At 43.6% G+C, this 19509-nt stretch overlaps 1 long non-coding RNA gene across 4 annotated transcripts; it reads left to right on the top strand.

Annotated features, from left to right (window-relative positions):
• The first annotated feature begins 15603 nt into the window (after nucleotides 1–15603).
• Nucleotides 15604–18896, top strand: LOC123079033 (uncharacterized). Of its 4 annotated transcripts, none has more exons than XR_006437805.1 (4): nucleotides 15604–16890; nucleotides 16973–17953; nucleotides 18362–18416; nucleotides 18550–18896. It is a non-coding gene; the product is annotated as an uncharacterized lncRNA (long non-coding RNA). The 4 variants fall into 4 exon arrangements; XR_006437803.1 differs by having other exon boundaries at nucleotides 16973–17184; nucleotides 17435–18416; XR_006437804.1 differs by having other exon boundaries at nucleotides 16973–17184; nucleotides 17839–18416.
• Nucleotides 18897–19509: the final 613 nt, after the last annotated feature.

The raw sequence follows: 19509 nt of genomic DNA on the forward strand, positions 1-19509 counted from the left end.
GATGCAGGCGATAGCACATGGCTCCTGGAAGCTGAAGGAAATATGCCCTAGAGGCAATAATAAAGTTATTATTTATTTCCTTATTTCATGATAAATGTTTATTATTCATGTTATAATTGTATTAACCGGAAACATAATACATGTTTGAATAAATAGACAAACATAGTGTCACTAGTATGCCTCTACTTGACTAGCTCGTTAATCAAAGATGGTTAAGTTTCCTAACCATAGACATGAGTAGTCATTTGATTAACGGGATCACATCATTAGGAGAATGATGTGATTGACTTGACCCATTCCGTTAGCTTAGCACTTGATCGTTTAGTATTCTGCTATTGCTTTCTTCATGACTTATACATGTTCCTATGACTATGAGATTATGCAACTCCCGTGTACCGGAGGAACACTTTGTGTGCTACCAAACGTCACAACGTAACTGGGTGATTATAAAGGTGCTCTACAGGTGTCTCCGAAGGTACTTGTTGGGTTGGCATATTTCGAGATTAGGATTTGTCACTCCGATTGTCGAAGAGGTATCTCTGGGCCCACTCGGTAATGCACATCACTATAAGCCTTGCAAGCATTGTAACTAATGAGTTAGTTGCGGGATGATGTGTTACGAAACAAGTAAAGAGACTTGCCGGTAACGAGATTGAACTAGGTATTGAAGATACCGACGATCGAATCTCGGGCAAGTAACATACCGATGACAAAGGGAACAACGTATGTCGTTATGCGCTTTGGCCGATAAAGATCTTCGTAGAATATGTGGGAGCCAATATGAGCATCCAGGTTCCGCTATTGGTTATTGACCGGAGAAGTGTCTCGGTCATGTCTACATAGTTCTCGAACCCGTAGGGTCCGCACGCTTAAAGTTCGGTGACGATTTGTATTATGAGTTATGTAATTTGATGTACCGAAAGTAGTTCAGAGTCCTGGATGAGATCGAGGATATGACGAGGAGTCTCGAAATGATCGAGACGTAAAGATCGATATATTGGAAGACTATATTCGGACATCGGAAAGGTTCCGAGTGATTCGGGTATTTTCGGAGTACCGGGGAATTCACCGGGAGAAGTATTGGGCCTTATTGGGCCATACGGGAATAGAGGAGAGAGGCCAAAAGGAAGGAGGCGCCCCCCCCCTCTGGTCCGAATTGGACAAGGGGTGCAGCCCCCTTTTCCTTCTCCCTCTCCCCCTCTTTCCTTCTCTCCTACTCCGGAAAGGAAAGGGGAATCCTACTAGGACTTGGGAGTCCTAGTAGGACTTCCCACACTTGGCGCGCCCCCTCTAGGGCCGGCCTCTCCCTCCCTCCTTTATATACGGGGGCAGGGGCACCCCATGGACACACAAGTTGATCTGTTGATCTCTCCCAGCCGTGTGCGGTGCCCCCCTCCACCATATTCCACCTCGGTCATATCGTAGCGGTGCTTAGGCGAAGCCCTACGTCGGTAGCAACATCATCACCGTCATCACACCGTCGTGCTGACGGAACTCTCCCGTGAAGCTCTGCTGGATTGGAGTTCGCGGGACGTCATCGAGCTGAACATGTGCTGAACTCGGAGGTGTCGTACGTTCGGTACTTGGATCGGTCGGATCATGAAGACGTACGACTACATCAACCGCATTGTGCTAACGCTTCCGCTTTCGGTCTACGAGGGTACGTGGACACACTCTCCCCTCTCGTTGATATGCATCACCATGATCCTGTGTGTGTAGGAATTTTTTTGAAATTACTACGTTTCCCAACAGTGGCATCCGAGCCAGGTTTATGCGTAGATGTTATATGCACGAATAGAACACAAGTGAGTTGTGGACGATACAAGTCATACTGCTTACCAGCATGTCATACTTTGGTTCGGCGGTATTGTTGGATGAAGCGGCCCGGACCGACATTACGCGTACGCGTATGCGAGACTGGTTCTACCGACGTGCTTTGCACACAGGTGGCTGGCGGGTGTCAGTTTCTCCAACTTTAGTTGAATCGAGTGTGGCTACACTCGATCCTTGTGAAGGTTAAAACAGCACTAACTTGACGAAATATCGTTGTGGTTTTTATGCGTAGGTAAGAACGGTTCTTGCTAAGCCCATAGCAGCCACGTAAAACTTGCAACAACAAAGTAGAGGACATCTAACTTGTTTTTGCAGGGCATGTTGTGATGTGATATAAGTTGTTGTATGAGATGATCATGTTTTGTTGAAGTTATCGGCAACTGGCAGAAGCCTTATGATTGTCTCTTTATTGCATAAGATGCAAGCGCCAAATAATTGCTTTACTTTATCGCTATGCGATAGCAATAGTTGCAAGAGCAAATAGTTGGCGAGACGACCATGTGACGACACATTGATATAGATCAAGATGATGGAGATCATGGTGTCATGCCGGTGACGATGGTGATCATGACGGTGCTTCGGAGATGGAGATCACAAGCATAAGATGATGATGGCCATATCATATCACTTATATTGATTACATGTGATGTTTATCTTTTATGCATCTTATTTTGCTTAGATCGACGGTAGCATTATAAGATGATCTCTCACTAAATTTCAAGGTATAAGTGTTCTCCCTGAGTATGCACCGTTGCGAAAGTTCTTCGTGCTGAGACACCATGTGATGATCGGGTGTGATAGGCTCTACGTTCAAATACAACGGGAGCAAAATAGTTGCACACGCGGAATACTCAGGTTAAACTTGACGAGCCTAGCATATGCAGATATGGCCTCGGAACACTGAGATCGAAATATCGAGCGTGAATCATATAGTAGATATGATCAACATAGTGATGTTCACCATTGATACTACTCCATCTCACGTGATGATCGGACATGGTTTAGTTGATATGGATCACGTGATCACTTAGAGGATTAGAGGGATGTCTATCTAAGTGGGAGTTCTTAAGTAATATGATTAATTGAACTTAAATTTATCATGAACTTAGTACCTGCTAGTATTTTGCAAATAATGTTGTAGATCAATAGCTCGCGGTGTTGCTTCCCTATGTTTATTTTGATATGTTCCTAGCGAAAAACTATGTTGAAAGATATTAGTAGCAATGATGCGGATTGGATCCGTGATCTGAGGATTATCCTCATTGCTGCACAGAAGAATTATGTCCTTAATGCACCGCTAGGTGACGGACCTATTGTAGGAGCATATGCAAACGTTATGAACGTTTGGCAAAACTCGGTATGATGACTACTTGATAGTTTAGTGCACCATGCTTTATGGCTTAGAACCGGGACTTCAAAAATGTTTTGAAACGTCACGGAGCATATGAGATGTTCCAAGAGATGAAATTAGTATTTCAGACTCATGCCCGTGTCAAGAGGTATGAGACCTCTGACAAGTACTTTGCCTAAAAGATGGAGGAGAATTGCTCAACTAGTGAGCATGTGCTCAGAATGTCTGGGTACTACAATCACTTGAATCAAGTGGGAGTTAATCTTCCAGATAAGATAGTGATTGACAGAGTTCTCTAGTCACCATCACCAAGTTACTAGAACTTCGTGATGAACTATAATATGCAAGGGATAACGGAAACAATTCCCAAGCTCTTCGTGACAATGAAATCGGCGAAGGTAGAAATCAAGAAAGAGCATCAAGTGTTGATGGTTGACAAAGACCACTAGTTTCAAGAAAAGGGCAAAGGGAAGAAGGGGAACTTCAAGAAGAACGGCAAGCAAGTTGCTGCTCAAGTGAAGAAGCCCAAGTCTGGACCTAAGCCTGAAACTGAGTGCTTCTACTGCAAAGGGACTGGTCACTGGAAGCGGAACTGCCCCAAGTATTTGGCGGATAAGAAGGATGGCAAAGTGAACAAAAGTATATTTGATATACATGTTATTGATGTGTATTTTACTAGTGTTTATAGCAACCCCTCGATATTTGATACTGGTTCAGTTGCTAAGAGTAGTAACTCAAAACGGGAGTTGCAGAATGAACAGAAACTAGTTAAGGGTGAGGTGACGATGTGTGTTGGAAGTAGTTCCAAGATTGATATGATCATCATCACACACTCCCTATACTTTCGGGATTAGTGTTGAACCTAAATAAGTGTTATTTGGTGTTTGCGTTGAGCATGAATATGATTTGATCATGTTTATTGCAATACGGTTATTCATTTAAGTTAGAGAATAATTGTTGTTCTGTTTACATGAATAAAACCTTATATGGTCATACACCCAATGAAAATGGTTTGTTGGATCTCGATCGTAGTAATACACATATTCATAATATTGAAGCCAAAAGATGCAAAGTTAATAATGATAGTGCAACTTATTTATAGCACTGCCGTTTTGGTCATATTGGTGTAAAACGCATGAGGAAACTCCATGCTGATGGGCTTTTGGAATCACTTGATTATGAATCACTTGATGCTTGCCAACCATGCCTCATGGGCAAGATGACTAAAACTCCATTCTCCGGAACAATGGAGCGAGCAACAGATTTGTTGGAAATCATACATACTGATGTATGTGGTCCAATGAATGTTGAGGCTCGCGGAGGGTATCGTTATTTTTCCGCCTTCACAGATGATTTGAGCAGATATGGGTATATCTACTTGATGAAACACAAGTCTGAAACAGTTGAAAAGTTCAAAGAATTTCAGAGTGAAGTGGAGAATCATCGTTACAAGAAAATAAAGTTTCTACGATCTGATCGCAGAGACGAATATTTGAGTTACGAGTTTGGCCTTCAATTAAAACAATGTGTAATAGTTTCACAAACTCATGCCACCTAGAACACCACAACATAATGGTGTGTCCGAACGTCATAACCGTACTTTATTGGATATAGTGCGATCTATGATGTCTCTTACCGATTTACCGCTATCGTTTTGGGGTTATGCATTAGAGACAGCTGCATTCACGTTAAATAAGGCACCATCTAAATCCGTTGAGACGACACAGTATGATCTGTGGTTTGGCAAGAAACCAAAGTTGTCGTTTCTTAAAGTTTGGGGTTGTGATGCTTGTATGAAAAGGTTCTCATCCTGATAAGCTCAAACCCAAATCAGAGAAGTGCGTCTTCATAGGATACCCAAAAAGGAAATTGTTGGGTACACCTTCTATCACAGATTCGAAGGCAAAATCTTTGTTGCTAAAATGGATCCTTTCTAGAGAAGGAGTTTCTCTCGAAAGAAGTGAGTGGGAGGAAAGTAGAACTTGATGAGGTAATTGTACCTTCTCCCTTGTTGGAAAGTAGTTCATCACAGAAATCTGTTCCTGTGACTCCTACACCAATTAGTGAGGAAGCTAATGATGATGATCATGTAACTTCAGATCAAGTTACTACCAAACCTCGTAGGTCAACCAGAGTGAGATCCGCACCAGAGTGGTACGGTAATCCTGTTCTGGAGGTCATGTTACTTGACCATGACGAACCTACGAACTATGAGGAAGCGATGATGAGCCCAGACTCCGCAAAATGGCTTGAGGCCATAAAATCTAAGATGGGATCCATGTATGAGAACAAAGTGTAGACTTTGATTGACTTTTCCGATGATCGACAAGCCATAGAAAATAAATGGATCTTCAAGAGGAAGACGGACGCTGATAGTAGTGTTACTATCTACAAAGCTAGAATTGTCGCAAAAAGGTTTTCGACAAGTTCAAGGTGTTGACTACGATGAGAGTTTCTCACTCGTATCTATGCTTAAGTCTGTCCGAATCATGTTAGCAATTGCCGCATTTTATGAAATGTGGCAAATGAATAAACAAAACTGCATTCCTTAATGGATTTATTAAAGAAGAGTTGTATATGATGCAACAAGAAGGTTTTGTCAATCCTAAAGGTGCTAATAAAATATGCAAGCTCCAGCGATCCATCTATGGACTGGTGCAACCATCTCGGAGTTGGAATATACGCTTTGATAAATTCATCAAAGCATATAGTTTTATACAGACTTGCGGTGAAGCCTGTATTTACAAGAAAGTGAGTGGGAGCACTACAGCTTTTCTGATAAGTATACATGAATGACATATTGTTGATCGGAAATAATGTAGAATTATTCTGCAAAGCATAAAGGAGCGTTTGAAAGGAGTTTTTCAAAGAAAGACCTCGGTGAAGCTGCTTACATATTGAGCATCAAGATCTATAGAGATAGATCAAGATGCTTGATAAGTTTTTTCAATGAGTACATACCTTGACAAGATTTTGAAGTAGTTCAAAATGGAACAGTCAAAGAAAGAGTTCTTGCCTGTGTTACAAGGTGTGAAATTGAGTAAGACTCAAAGCCCGACCACGGCAGAAGATAGAAAGAGAATGAAAGTCATTCCCTATGCCTCAGCCATAGGTTCTATAAAGTATGCCATGCTGTGTACCAGATCTGTTGTATACCCTACACTAATTTTGGCAAGGGAGTACAATACTGATCTAGGAGTAGATCACTGAACAGCGGTCAAAATTATCCTTAGTGGAATAAGGATATGTTTCTCGATTATGGAGGTGACAAAAGGTTCGTCGTAAAGGGTTACGTCGATACAAGTTTTGGCACTGATCCAGATGACTCTAAGTCTTAATCTGGATACATATTGAAAGTGGGAGCAATTAGCTAGAGTAGCTCCGTGCAGAGCATTGTAGACATAGAATATTTGCAAAATACATACGGCTCTGAATGTGACAACCCCGTTGACTAAACTTCTCTCACGAGCAAAAACATGATCATACCTTAGTACTCTTTGGGTGTTAATCACATAGCGATGTGAACTAGATTATTGACTCTAGTAAACCCTTTGGGTGTTGGTCACATGACGATGTGAACTATGGGTGTTACTCACATACAAATGTGAATATTGGTGTTAAATCACATGATGATGTGAACTAGATTATTGACTCTAGTACAAGTGGGAGACTGAAGGAAATATGCCCTAGAGGCAATAATAAAGTTATTATTTATTTCCTTATATCATGATAAATGTTTATTATTCATGCTAGAATTGTATTAACCGGAAACATAATACATGTGTGAATACATAGACAAATAGAGTGTCACTAGTATGCCTCTACTTGACTAGCTCGTTGATCAAAGATGGTTATGTTTCCTAGCCATAGACATGAGTTGTCATTTGATTAACGGGATCACATCATTAGGAGAATGATGTGATTGAATTGACCCATTCCGTTAGCTTAGCACTTGATCGTTTAGTATTCTGTTATTGTTTTCTTCATGACTTATACATGTTCCTATGACTATGAGATTATGCAACTCCCGTTTACCGGAGGAACACTTTGTGTGCTACCAAACGTCACAACATAACTGGGTGATTATAAAGGTGCTCTACAGGTGTCTCCAAAGGTACTTGTTGGGTTGGCGTATTTCGAGATTAGGATTTGTCACTCCAATTGTCGGAGAGGTATCTCTGGGCCCACTCGGTAATACACATCACGAGTTAGTTGCGGGATGATGTGTTACAGAACGAGTAAAGAGACTTGCCGGTAACGAGTAAAGAGACTTGCCGGTAACGAGATTGAACTAGGTATTGAAGATACCGACGATCGAATCTCGGGCAAGTAACATACCGATGACAAAGGGAACAACGTATGTTGTTATGCGGTTTGACCGATATAGATCTTCGTAGAATATGTGGGATCCAATATGAGCATCCAGGTTCTGCTATTGGTTATTGACCGGAGAAGTGTCTCGGGCATGTCTACATAGTTCTCGAACCCGTAGGGTCCGCACGCTTAAAGTTCGGTGACGATTTGTATTATGAGTTATGTAATTTGATGTACCGAAGGTAGTTCAGAGTCCCGGATGAGATCGGGGACATGACGAGGAGTCTCGAAATGGTCGAGACGTAAATATCGATATATTGGACGACTATATTCGGACATCGGAAAGGTTCTGAGTGATTCGGGTATTTTCGGAGTACCGGGGAGTTACGGGAATTCACCGGGAGAAGTATTGGGCCTTATTGGGCCATACGGGAATAGAGGAGAGAGGCCAAAAGGAAGGAGGCACGCGCCCCCCCTCTAGTCCGAATTGGACAAGGGGTGCAGCCCCCTTTTCCTTCTCCCTCTCCCCCTCTTTCCTTCTCTCCTACTCCGGAAAGGAAAGGGGAATCCTACTAGGACTTGGGAGTCCTAGTAGGACTCCCCACACTTGGCGCGCCCTCTAGGGCCGGCCTCTCCCTCCCTCCTTTATATACGGGGCAGGGGGCACCCCATGGACACACAAGTTGATCTATTGATCTCTCCCAGCCGTGTGCGGTGCCCCCCTCCACCATATTCCACCTCGGTCATATCGTAGCGGTGCTTAGGCGAAGCCTTGCGTCGGTAGCAACATCATCACCGTCATCACGCCGTCGTGCTGACGGAACTCTCCCGTGAAGCTCTGCTGGATCGGAGTTCGCGGGACGTCATCGAGCTAAACGTGTGCTGAACTCGGAGGTGTCGTACGTTCGGTACTTGGATCGGTCGGATCGTGAAGATGTACGACTACATCAACCGCGTTGTGCTAACGCTTCCGCTTTCGGTCTATGAGGGTACGTGGACACACTCTCCCCTCTCGTTGCTATGCATCACCATGATCCTGTGTGTGCGTAGGATTTTTTTTGAAATTACTACGTTTCCCAACACTAAGGACACCTAGTCCTCGCCCAATCACTCTGGTAAGTCTTCGAGGTAGACTTCGAAACCTTCACAGACTTCGTTCACCGGCAATCCACAATGACTCTTGGATGCTCAGAACGCGATGCCTAATCGGCTGGAGGATTCACAGTCCTCAAGTGTAACAAGTCTTCAGGTCACTCGGACAGAAAGACTTCAATGATTCCTAACACTCTTTGGCTCTGGGTGTTTTGGGTTTTGTCCTCGCAAGGATCTCTCTCTCTCTCAAATGCTTCAGAGGTGGGTTGCTCTCAAACGACAAAAGTCGTGCACTAACTCTGAGCAGCCACCAATTTATGGTGTAGAGGGTGGGCTATTTATAGCCAGGAGGCAACCCGACCTGATATGTCCGAAATGACCCTGGGTCACTAAGGAACCGACACGTGTCCAACGGTCAGATTTCAAACACACGCGGCAGCTTGGCTTGGGCTACAAGCAAAGCTGACTCATCCAGCTCTGGATAAGATTTGCTCTCATTGTCTTTGCTCAAAGACATAGGATTTGGTTGAGCATCACATCAGTCACTCTGACTTTGTTCACTTGGACCCCACTTAACAGTACGGTGGTTTCTATGACTCAATAAATAAGAAAAGGAAACTACGAAACAACTATGTCTTCGCACTCCATAGTCTTCAAGTGAATAGCTTCACATGTCATAATCTTCGTCGTGAATGTCTTCACGAACCACCATTGTCTTCAATGTCTTCACACATTTTTAGGGGTCATCTCTGGTAGGTAAACCGAATCAATGAGGGACACTACCTGTGTTAGCCTGCAATTTGCACAAACACATTAGTCCCTCAACCATGTTTGTCGTCAATACTCCAAAACCAACTAGGGGTGGCACTAGATGCACTTACACTCCTGTGTTGACATTCTCCTACTCCTTGGTGACCTGTCCGCGATTAAGGACCTTCACGTCTCCGAGCTGCTGATACGTCTCCAACGTATCTATAATTTTTTATTGTTCCATGCTATTATATTATCTTTTTTGGATGTTTAATGGGCTTTAATATGCTCTTTTATATTATTTTGGGGACTAACCTATTAACCGGAGGCCCAGTGCCAGTTTCTGTTTTTTGCCTATTTTAGAGTTTTACAGAAAAGGAATACCAAACGGAGTCCAAACGGAATGAAACCTTCGCGAGGATCTTTGGACCAAAATCAATCCATAAGACTTGGAGTTGAAGTCTGGGACTCTACGAGGAGGCCACGAGGCAGGAGGGAGCGCCCCCACCCTCATGGGCCCCTCGTAGCTCCACCGACGTACTTCTTTCGCCTATATATACTCTTATACCCTAAAAATATTAGGGGAGCCACGAAACCACTTTTCCATCGCCGCAACCTTCTGTATCCGTGAGATCCCATCTTGGGGCCTTTTTCAGCGATCTGGCGGAGGGGGAATCGATCACGGAGGGCTTCTACATCAACACCATTGCCTCTCCGATGAAGCATGAGTTGTTTACCACAGACCTTCGGGTCCATAGTTATTAGCTAGATGGCTTCTTCTCTCTCTTTGATTCTCAATACAAAGTTCTCCTCGATGTTCTTGGAGATCTATTAGATGTAATATTCTTTTGCGGTGTGTTTGCCGAGATCCGATGAATTATGGATTTATGAACAAGATTATCTATGAATATTATTTGGTTCTTCTCTGAATTCTTATATGCATGATTTAATATCTTTGCAAGTCTCTTCGAATTATCGGTTTAGTTTGGCCTACTAGATTGATCTTTCTTGCAATGGGAGAAGTGCTTAGCTTTGGGTTCAATCTTGTGTTGTCCTTTCCCTGTGACAGTAGGGGCAGCAAGGCACGTATTGTATTGTTGCCATCAAGGATAAAAAGATGGGTTTTATATCATATTACTTGAGTTTATCCCTCTACATCATGTCATCTTGCTTAATGCGTTACTCTGTTCTTATGAACTTAATACTCTAGATGCATGCTGGATAGTGGTTGATGTTTGGAGTAATAGTAGTAGATGCAGAATTGTTTCGGTCTACTTGACACAGACGTGATGCCTATGTTCATGATCATTGCCTTAGATGTCTTCATAATTATGCGCTCTTCTATCAATTGCTCGCCAGTCATTTGTTCACCCACCGTACTACATGCTATCTTGAGAGAAGCCACTAGTGAAACCTATGGCCCCGGGTCTCTTTCTTATTATATTACATCTCTTTTATTTACATCGCATCTCGTTTACTATTTTGCAATCTTTACTTTCCAATCTATACAACAAAAATACCAAAAATATTTACTTTATTATCTCTATCAGATCTCACTTTTGCGAGTGACCGTGAAGTGATTGTCAACCCCTTTATCGCGTTGGTTGCAAGGTTCTTGATTGTTTATGCAGGTACTAGGTGACTTGTGTGTCATCTCCTATTGGATTGATACCTTGGTTCTTAAAACTGAGGGAAATACTTACGCTACTTTGATGCATCACCCTTTCCTCTTCAAGGGAAAACCAACGCATGCTCAAGAGGTAGCAGCCGCGTGTCTCCATGTTTGATCGTATTTAGCTTGGTGTGTGTGAGGCTTGTCAACTGCTTTCCAGCGCCTCTGTATCTTGTCGTTTTTATGTTTCCTTGTATTGGTTTCGAGTTTGTAATCCTGGCCGGTTGATGGCTTTGTTAATTCAAAGTCGGGCTCTTCTTGAGCCTTCATTCCAAAAAAAATTCAGGTCCCTGACGCGGGAGCCGAACGCTAGGGCGCCGTCCCCGCCGACGAAGTCGACCCAGTCGGGCTCGACCACCTCCTCCATCGCGGGGCACCGGGGCAGCTTCAGTCGATGGCCCCGTCGGAGGCCCGACTGACGCCCACCTGGAGAAGCCGGAAGGCCTGAAGGTGGAGGGGTTCCTTGACGCCTGCCGACCAACAATGCGGGCACCTTCCGCGTCGACGAGAGCCTAGCCGAAGCTGCCCCCTTTCCAACTACTACGCCAGTGAATAAGATGAACAAGGAGCGCGGGTAGAATTATTACAAAATGCAGGGGTTAAATTACAATATCAAATCGTTTTCCCAGTTTCACTAAAAGAGGGACTGCGGGTTGAATACATAAAATCACAGGGGCCTTTTTGCAAAAACGATGTGACGGTGAGCGGGCAGAAGCAATAGCCGCTTTATTATTAGGGAGGGATAGGGAAATATTAGGTATACTAGGAAAAATGCCCGTGCGTTGCGACGGGAAAAATAACACAAGCTCCTAGCCCAATAATATGTTGGGGAACGTAGTAATTTCAAAAAATTTCCTACGCACACGCAAGATCATGGTGATGCATAGCAACGAGAGGGGAGAGTGTTGTCCACGTACCCTCGTAGACCGACAGCGGAAGTCTTCACGATCCGACCGATCAAGTACCGAACGCACGGCACCTCCGAAGTTCTACACACGTTCAGCTCGATGACGTCCCTCGAACTCCGATCCAGCCGAGTGTTGAGGGAGAGTTTCGTCAGCACGACGGCGTGGTGACGATGATGATGTTCCACCGACGCAGGGCTTCGCCTAAGCTTCGCGACGGTATTATCGAGGTGTAATCTGGTGGAGGGGGGCACCGCACACGGCTAAAATATCGTATATCAAGTGTGTTCTTGGGTGCCCCCTGCCCCCGTATATAAAGGAGCAAGGGGGAGGCCGGCTGCCTATGGGGCGCGCCAAGGAGAGGGGGGGAGTCCTCCTCCTAGTAGGAGTAGGACTCCCCTTTCCTAGTCCTACTAGGAAAAGTAGGGGGGAAGGAAAGAGAGGGAGAGGGAGAGGGAAAGGGGGCTGCGCCCCCCTCTCCTAGTCCAACTAGGACTCCTCTGGGAGGGGGCGCACCACCTCCTGGCTGCTGCCCTCTCTCTCCCCTCAAGGCACACTAAGGCCCAATACTTCCCCGGGGGGTTCCGGTAACCCTCCGGCACTCCGGTTTAATCCGAAACTTCTCCGGAAAACTTCCGGTGTCCGAATATAGTCGTCCAATATATCAATCTTTACGTCTCGACCATTTCGAGACTCCTCGTCATGTCCGTGATCACATCCGGGACTCCGAACAACCTTCGGTACATCAAAACATATAAACTCATAATAAAACTGTCATCATAACTTTTAAGCGTGCGGACCCTTTGGGTTCGAGAACTATGTAGACATGACCGAGACACCTCTCCGGTCAATAACCAATAGCGGGACCTGGATGCCCATATTGGCTCCCACATATTCTACGAAGATCTTTATCGGTCAGACCGCATAACAACATACGTTGTTCCCTTTGTCATCGGTATGTTACTTGCCCGAGATTCGATCGTCGGTATCTCGATACCTAGTTCAATCTCGTTACCGGCAAGTCTCTTTACTCGTTCCGTAATACATCATCCCGCAACTAACTAATTAGTCACAATGCTTGCAAGGCTTATAGTGATGTGCATTACCGAGTGGGCCCTGAGATACCTCTCCGACAATCGGAGTGACAAATCCTATTCTCGAAATACGCCAACCCAACAAGTACCTTTGGAGACACCTGTAGAGCACCTTTATAATCACCCAGTTACGTTGTGACGTTTGGTAGCACACAAAGTGTTCCTCCGGTAAACGGGAGTTGCATAATCTCATAATCATAGGAACATGTATAAGTCATGAAGAAAGCAATAGCAACATACTAAACGATCGGGTGCTAAGCTAATGTAATGGGTCATGTCAATCACGTCATTCTCCTAATGAGGTGATCCCGTTAATCAAATGACAACTCATGTCTATGGCTAGGAAACATAACCATCTTTGATTAACGAACTAGTCAAGTAGAGGCATACTAGTGACACTTTGTTTGTCTATGTATTCACACATGTATTATGTTTCCGGTTAATACAATTCTAGCATGAATAATAAACATTTATCATGATATAAGGAAATATATAATACTTTATTATTGCCTCTAGGGCATATTTCCTTCATAATAACCATAGCTCAAGATCCGAACTATACCCTATACATTCGTCCATCATACTACCTCTCGCAATTGACATCAAATGTCATGGACTTGTTCCACTGAGTGTCATGGATTTTTTCCACTGAGGTAGGATGGGTCCCTCACATGTCCCCGCATGACCACTTAGTGTATAATCGCCGCCTAATGGGCGCCAATTTGTCGCACCACACATGCACACAACTCGAGGCCATGGGGTCTAGGGTCGAATTTTTTCTCCATGACTTTGATTTCTCCTCCCCTCGATTTGCCAACAAAACCGAAGCTCAAATCAGTCTTCCACCCTATTTGAGCCTTGTTGAGGCACCAACCGATTGGAAGGAAGCCCAACGGCTCATATTTTCATAGTCCGAAAGAGGTTGCATAGTTTGGACTTCAGACTCGAGATGGCTCATATTGAAACTCGCATTGAGCACTGTGACAAAGAAAAAAGAGCAAAAAAACACAAAACCAAATGAAGCATGTAGTTCTGTGGACAAAAATTGATTTAAGTACAATACCACATGAATCACATACTTGCGCCCTGGTTAACATGTTTGCTACCACAAATGATTTACACTGTAACACTAAGATACAAACAACAATAGATGTCCCAGCCTTTTCTTAAAATTGAAATTCTTTGCATCGAACAAAGGCATCATTAAACCCATTAAGCTACGCGTGAAGGGCGGTCAACCAGCTATGCCATGTGGCGCAAGCTGGTTGGCCATGGTGAATTTTTTTTTTGAAATATTATTTTTAGATGGTAGTGAGGAATTTTTTTTAATATTTTTTCTTTTTAGATGGAGGTGATGGCCCCGCATATTTTTTAGCTGGAGGGCTACATAACGTGGCGCTTGCTAGTAGGTTGCGTTGATGATATTTTCTTTTTATTTTTACTTTTTTTTCTAGATGGAGGTGAGGATTTTTTTAATGTTCTTCTAGATGGAGGTGACAACTCTGTCTATTTTTTTAAAATGAAAACGTGTGCATAATTTCCTCTCAAGCGGCGTCACAGGATAGCGCCCCAACCACCGGTGTGCATTAACTTGCTCATTTATTCATCTTCCCCTCAACCACAAAGGCATACGAAACTGCCTCAAACACCGCACCATTGCCTGCACATTACCTCCCCTTCCATTACTCCCCTCATTACATATCCCTCCATTAGCCTACTAATGGGGAGGAAAGAGCGCTTATAAAACCCCTTTGCTGCAATACTCATCAAACATGAACGCCTGCTCACCTCCTCATTTGGGAACCAGCCTCTGCACCTCCCCTGATTTATCTTAATCCCAGTATGATGCTTTTCAATTTCTCAGGTTGTGCTCCGGATCGACATGTGTCGACGTTTTAGTTCGTATGTCTTTTGCTGCTCCGATGGGCTTCATCACTTACATGCATGTTGCTGCTTTCATGTGTTCCATATTGTTCTTCTCGCTGGCTTTATCATGTGCAGAAAGCATAAAATGCTGATATGACATATTAGGCTTTGAAGTTCCATGGTACATGGTATTAGTTTTTTTTTGCGAGAAACATGTTATTAGTTCTTCTAGATACTACCTTCCTCATACAAAATAACCTCTATTGGTCCTCATATAATTAGACTGAATCAGTGTCATTAAATAAATGTTAATTTCTTCTGTGATCGGTGATAATTGATAACTGATACGAAATACTACTCTTTGTGTATGGTTGGCACCTATGTTTTCTAGTCACACAAGGTATTCTAGACCCATTAAGCTACGCATGAAGGACGACCACCAGCTATGCCATGTGGCGCAAGCAGGTAAGCAGGTTGGCCATTGTGTAAAAGCTTTTGGAATATTATGGAAGTGAGGAATTTTTTAAAATGTTTTTTTCTTTTTAGATGGAGGTGATGACCCCACATATTTTTTTAACTGAAGGGCTACACAAAGTGGCGCTTGCTAATAGGTTGCGTTGATGATATTTTCTTTTCTTTTTTACTTCTTTTTCTAGATGGAGGTGGAGATTTTTTTAATGTTTTTCTACATGGAGGTAAGAACTCGGTCTATTTTTTAAAATGAAAACGTGAGCACAATTTCCTCTCAAGCGGCGCCACAGGGTGACGCCCCAACCACTAGTTAAGTTCTCAAGTAACACCAACTTTACTGTACACCCTTTTTTCTGTTCCAATTCTGATAATATGACTACGTACAATTTGAGGTTGATGTTTACATGCAAGCAATGGGGCAAAAAAAGGTTCTCCAAGCAAGAGACTGAGAATATCCGTGGATGGATGTTACCTGCAAAAATTCCCCACAATTATCTTCTTTGTTGAATGCAACTTCAGCAAACGTCCAAACATAGATGCAAAGTATATTGGTTTGCTTTGTGTTGTATAGTTCTTCTTTGGCACATTGAACATATAAACCCAGCTATACAACCCGCCCAACGAGTGCCATAGCGCTTTCAGTTCGATCCCGCCCGCACGATCTATCTCGCCCGCACGATCTATCTCGCTGGCACTTTTTTTACCGTGCTGTCGAATATCCAGCCATTCGCTAACATTCTGCTCTCGTGCTTTAGTCGATGACAGGTGGGGCTCCTTTGCCCGCGGACCCATCTTGCAGTGTGTGTCCCGTATGTACGTGTCGTCTGTCTTCGGTGAAAAACGATTGACCGCGACGGTCGTGGGCGACGTGGGTGGGTCGCGTCTGCTGAAACCTCGAGCCCCGCGTCCCTCCTTCCCCGCTCTCCACCCCCACGCTTCCCCGTGCAGCCACCGCCTCCCCATCCCCGCTCTCTCCGCCCCGCCCAGAGTCCTTCGCGCCGCCCTTGAGGAGCGGATCGACGACGGCCACCGCCTCCCCATCCCCGCTCTCTCCGCCCCGCCCAGAGTCCTTCGCGCCGCCCTTGAGGAGCGGATCGACGACGGCGAGGATGAGAGATCGAGGAGGGAGGGGTGACGCCGGCCAGCCGCAGGCCTCACCACCGGCTCGTGTGGAAGCGCTGGACAGCGGCAAGAAGGAACCATCTCTCTGCTTCTTTCTCTCTTCCCCGCAAGCGGCACTTCTGGATCGGGCCCGGGATTCATGGTCGGTGTGGAGGAGCAGGGGAGGGTGTGGAGGGGAGATGCGAGGAAGGAGTGGTCAGGTGATGGTGGAATTTAACAGGCCATCACTGCCTGTCGCTGCTTTCCCGTCGCCGTGCCCCATCCCCAATCTTAGCTGCACATCTATCTTTCTCCTCTATTTTCTTGCCGCTTGATTCGGCTGGTTCTTTGATAATCTGATTTTGATTTCTCAATTTATGTTTTTTCTATAAGATGTGTGCAGATCGAATGAAGAAGACAAGAGGAAGACTGAAGAACAAGGTGAGCCTATATTGTTGGTGTACATGTAGGTAAAACACGAAACCTCGTTGATTACTCATGCCCTCTTGTTTCTGTCACTCAGCAAATTTGGGCAGAGTAGGGGAAAGCGAGGGTCAGAAGAGCAAGGTCTTGTCAGAATTTTAGAGATAGAAAATGGAATACTTGGAGGTGTACTGCAGGAAGGTGGACGATGCCAATCAGACCAGGGTCAAGCAGCAGCAGTCTGTGGCCACTAAAGAAGCTGAGGTTGATATGTTAGTGGCTACTCTAGGGGAGCACAAGTTGTATCTCAAGGTATGCATGCTAATCATCGTCATGATGATTCACTAATTGGGTTGGTTGTATGTTCACTTCCTGAGTGGTTGTTTGGCTCCCTCGAGATGATGGAATCTGGCTGTTGTTGGTAACATGCACGATTCAAATTGTGGATTGCTACTAAATAGGGCTTGGCGATGCCTGATTGTTTTTTTTTGTGTCAAAAAGGTAGCTACTGGCTTGTACTAAACCTCTAGGCAATACAACCTTACTTTAATCTTTTTACTAGGATGCTTTTGTCAATTTCTCGGCACTTGCGCATAAAGACAAGAGCTACGTGTCGCTCAAGGAACAAGTTGCCGCTGTTGTTCCTGTGCTTGACGATCTGAAATGCAAGACAGAAGAAAGGATCAAGTATTACGATATTCAATCACAGATTGAGAAGATATGCTCTATAAGTTAATTAACTACATGTCTGCATTAATATATTTTCCTGATGGGTTTCCCTACTATGGCTCATGGTCATAGATGTAGTTTGCCTTTGCTGCTGTTGTTTCTCTCAATATTTCTATCCCACTATATTGTATGTGTTCTGAATGTACCTGTATATGAAAGATGATTATCTCCATTATTATTGTTCGTACTACCATTTTTATCCAAGATTAAAACACCTAACGCGTGCCTTTTTTTAAGTATCTTTAATGCAGCCTATTGGTTCTTAACTTACTACCAACTACTAGCGGAGATAGCTTTCTGAAATAAGCATGCTAAGCATGAACGTTGTTCTACTTATGGGAAGAACCCTCAGGTGATGATAGGTCATGGTTCTTTGCCATTTCCTTTACAAAATCGGTTGAATCTTGTGATTCTAAGTTAGTATCAAGTCCTATATACCTTTCTGTTTGTATAAATTCACAACTCTCATGGAAACTCTCGAATTGCGAGTATTAATCTCAGGCTGCTGGGTATGTTTGCTGATAGTATGCTGCCATGCATCCACTGAGCAATTTTCTTGTGATTTTACTTGTGATGACACATTTCTAATCGTTCTCTTTGGGATACTGAAATATGGTTTGCCTTGGGAAATATCTGATATAGGATCCATGCTACTTTATTTGAATTGTTTTTATGTTTGCACCCTTATTTTGATTTTAGTTACGATGTTCTCTTTCTTTTGGTTGCTCACATGTGTTTTTTGTCGCCATTCTCCATCTAGAGATCCAGGCAGCATCTAGATTGCTGTTATCATCCTCCATCAACAAAACCATGGGGTATTTTCGGCTCTCTTCTATGTCTCTGTTCCAATGATAAACTGTCGTTTGATTCTTTTTGTGTGTGGCATGTCTGCTTATTTTGGCCCCTGTTAATTGATGCTAACTATGCTGGCCATTTGTGCGTGCCTAGGTCCTTGTGGGAGCTGCATACAAACCTTGTGGATGTATTTGGTTGGTAGCTGCAGCAGCCTACCAATCGGATAAGAGAAGCCAAGGGGCCATCGGCGATGGTGTAGCTTCAGCATCCTGTCAATCGAAGGAGAGGCCAAGGAGTCATCGGCAAGAAGCAACCTTATCCTGGACCTTGAAGTGGAGTAATGGTTAACAATGTTTTATGGATCATATGTTTTCTTTTGTTCACACTTGAGAGCTACAAGCATTAAGATGTTATGATAAATTATGTACCAAAGTTTGCTTTGTCCGTGGTCATATCTATATGTGTTAATTTATTTTCCTATAGTCGTATCGATATTATTATCCCTATGAGTTGTCCCCTTTGTTCTATAGTAATGTAATCAGAGCGAGAAATGTAAATGTGATTGAATTATGGTGTGGCTCTTACAAAAATATGTGAATGGGATCAGAATTGTGTATATATTATTGATTTAATAGTTTGAAACTAAGCCATGTTGAGTGTGGAGTTTTATTTTATCTATGTTTGCACCAATGCAAATCATGAATTGTTTACTTTGATGTTGACACATGTCAAATATATACGTAGTCAGGAAAAGGTGTTAATCTTTTTGTCCCTGTAGCAGATAATTCTCCTGTTACTTGGACAAACAAGTGCAAGGGGAAGTGCAGGTGGAAGGGATCATTGTTTGACACATCACAGGACAACAACATGCACGCCAGTGACCAATGAAACAAGGGACATATGAATAAGATGAAAACCTTTCAGCCTTCTGTTCACACGAAAATACATTTTTGTTGATTTTGTGTCATCATCTATTTGAAAACAATCTTCCATGATTAAGATTTTTTTTCTCTTTTTTACCATTGGAAAAGATTCAGTGTTGCTGCAGACCTGCAATAGCATACACCTCTTCGCAAACAACTTTAAGTCAACATCAAATGCTCCTAAATTAAG

Source organism: Triticum aestivum, chromosome 3D (assembly GCF_018294505.1).
Source record: "Triticum aestivum cultivar Chinese Spring chromosome 3D, IWGSC CS RefSeq v2.1, whole genome shotgun sequence".
Lineage (NCBI taxonomy): Eukaryota > Viridiplantae > Streptophyta > Magnoliopsida > Poales > Poaceae > Triticum > Triticum aestivum.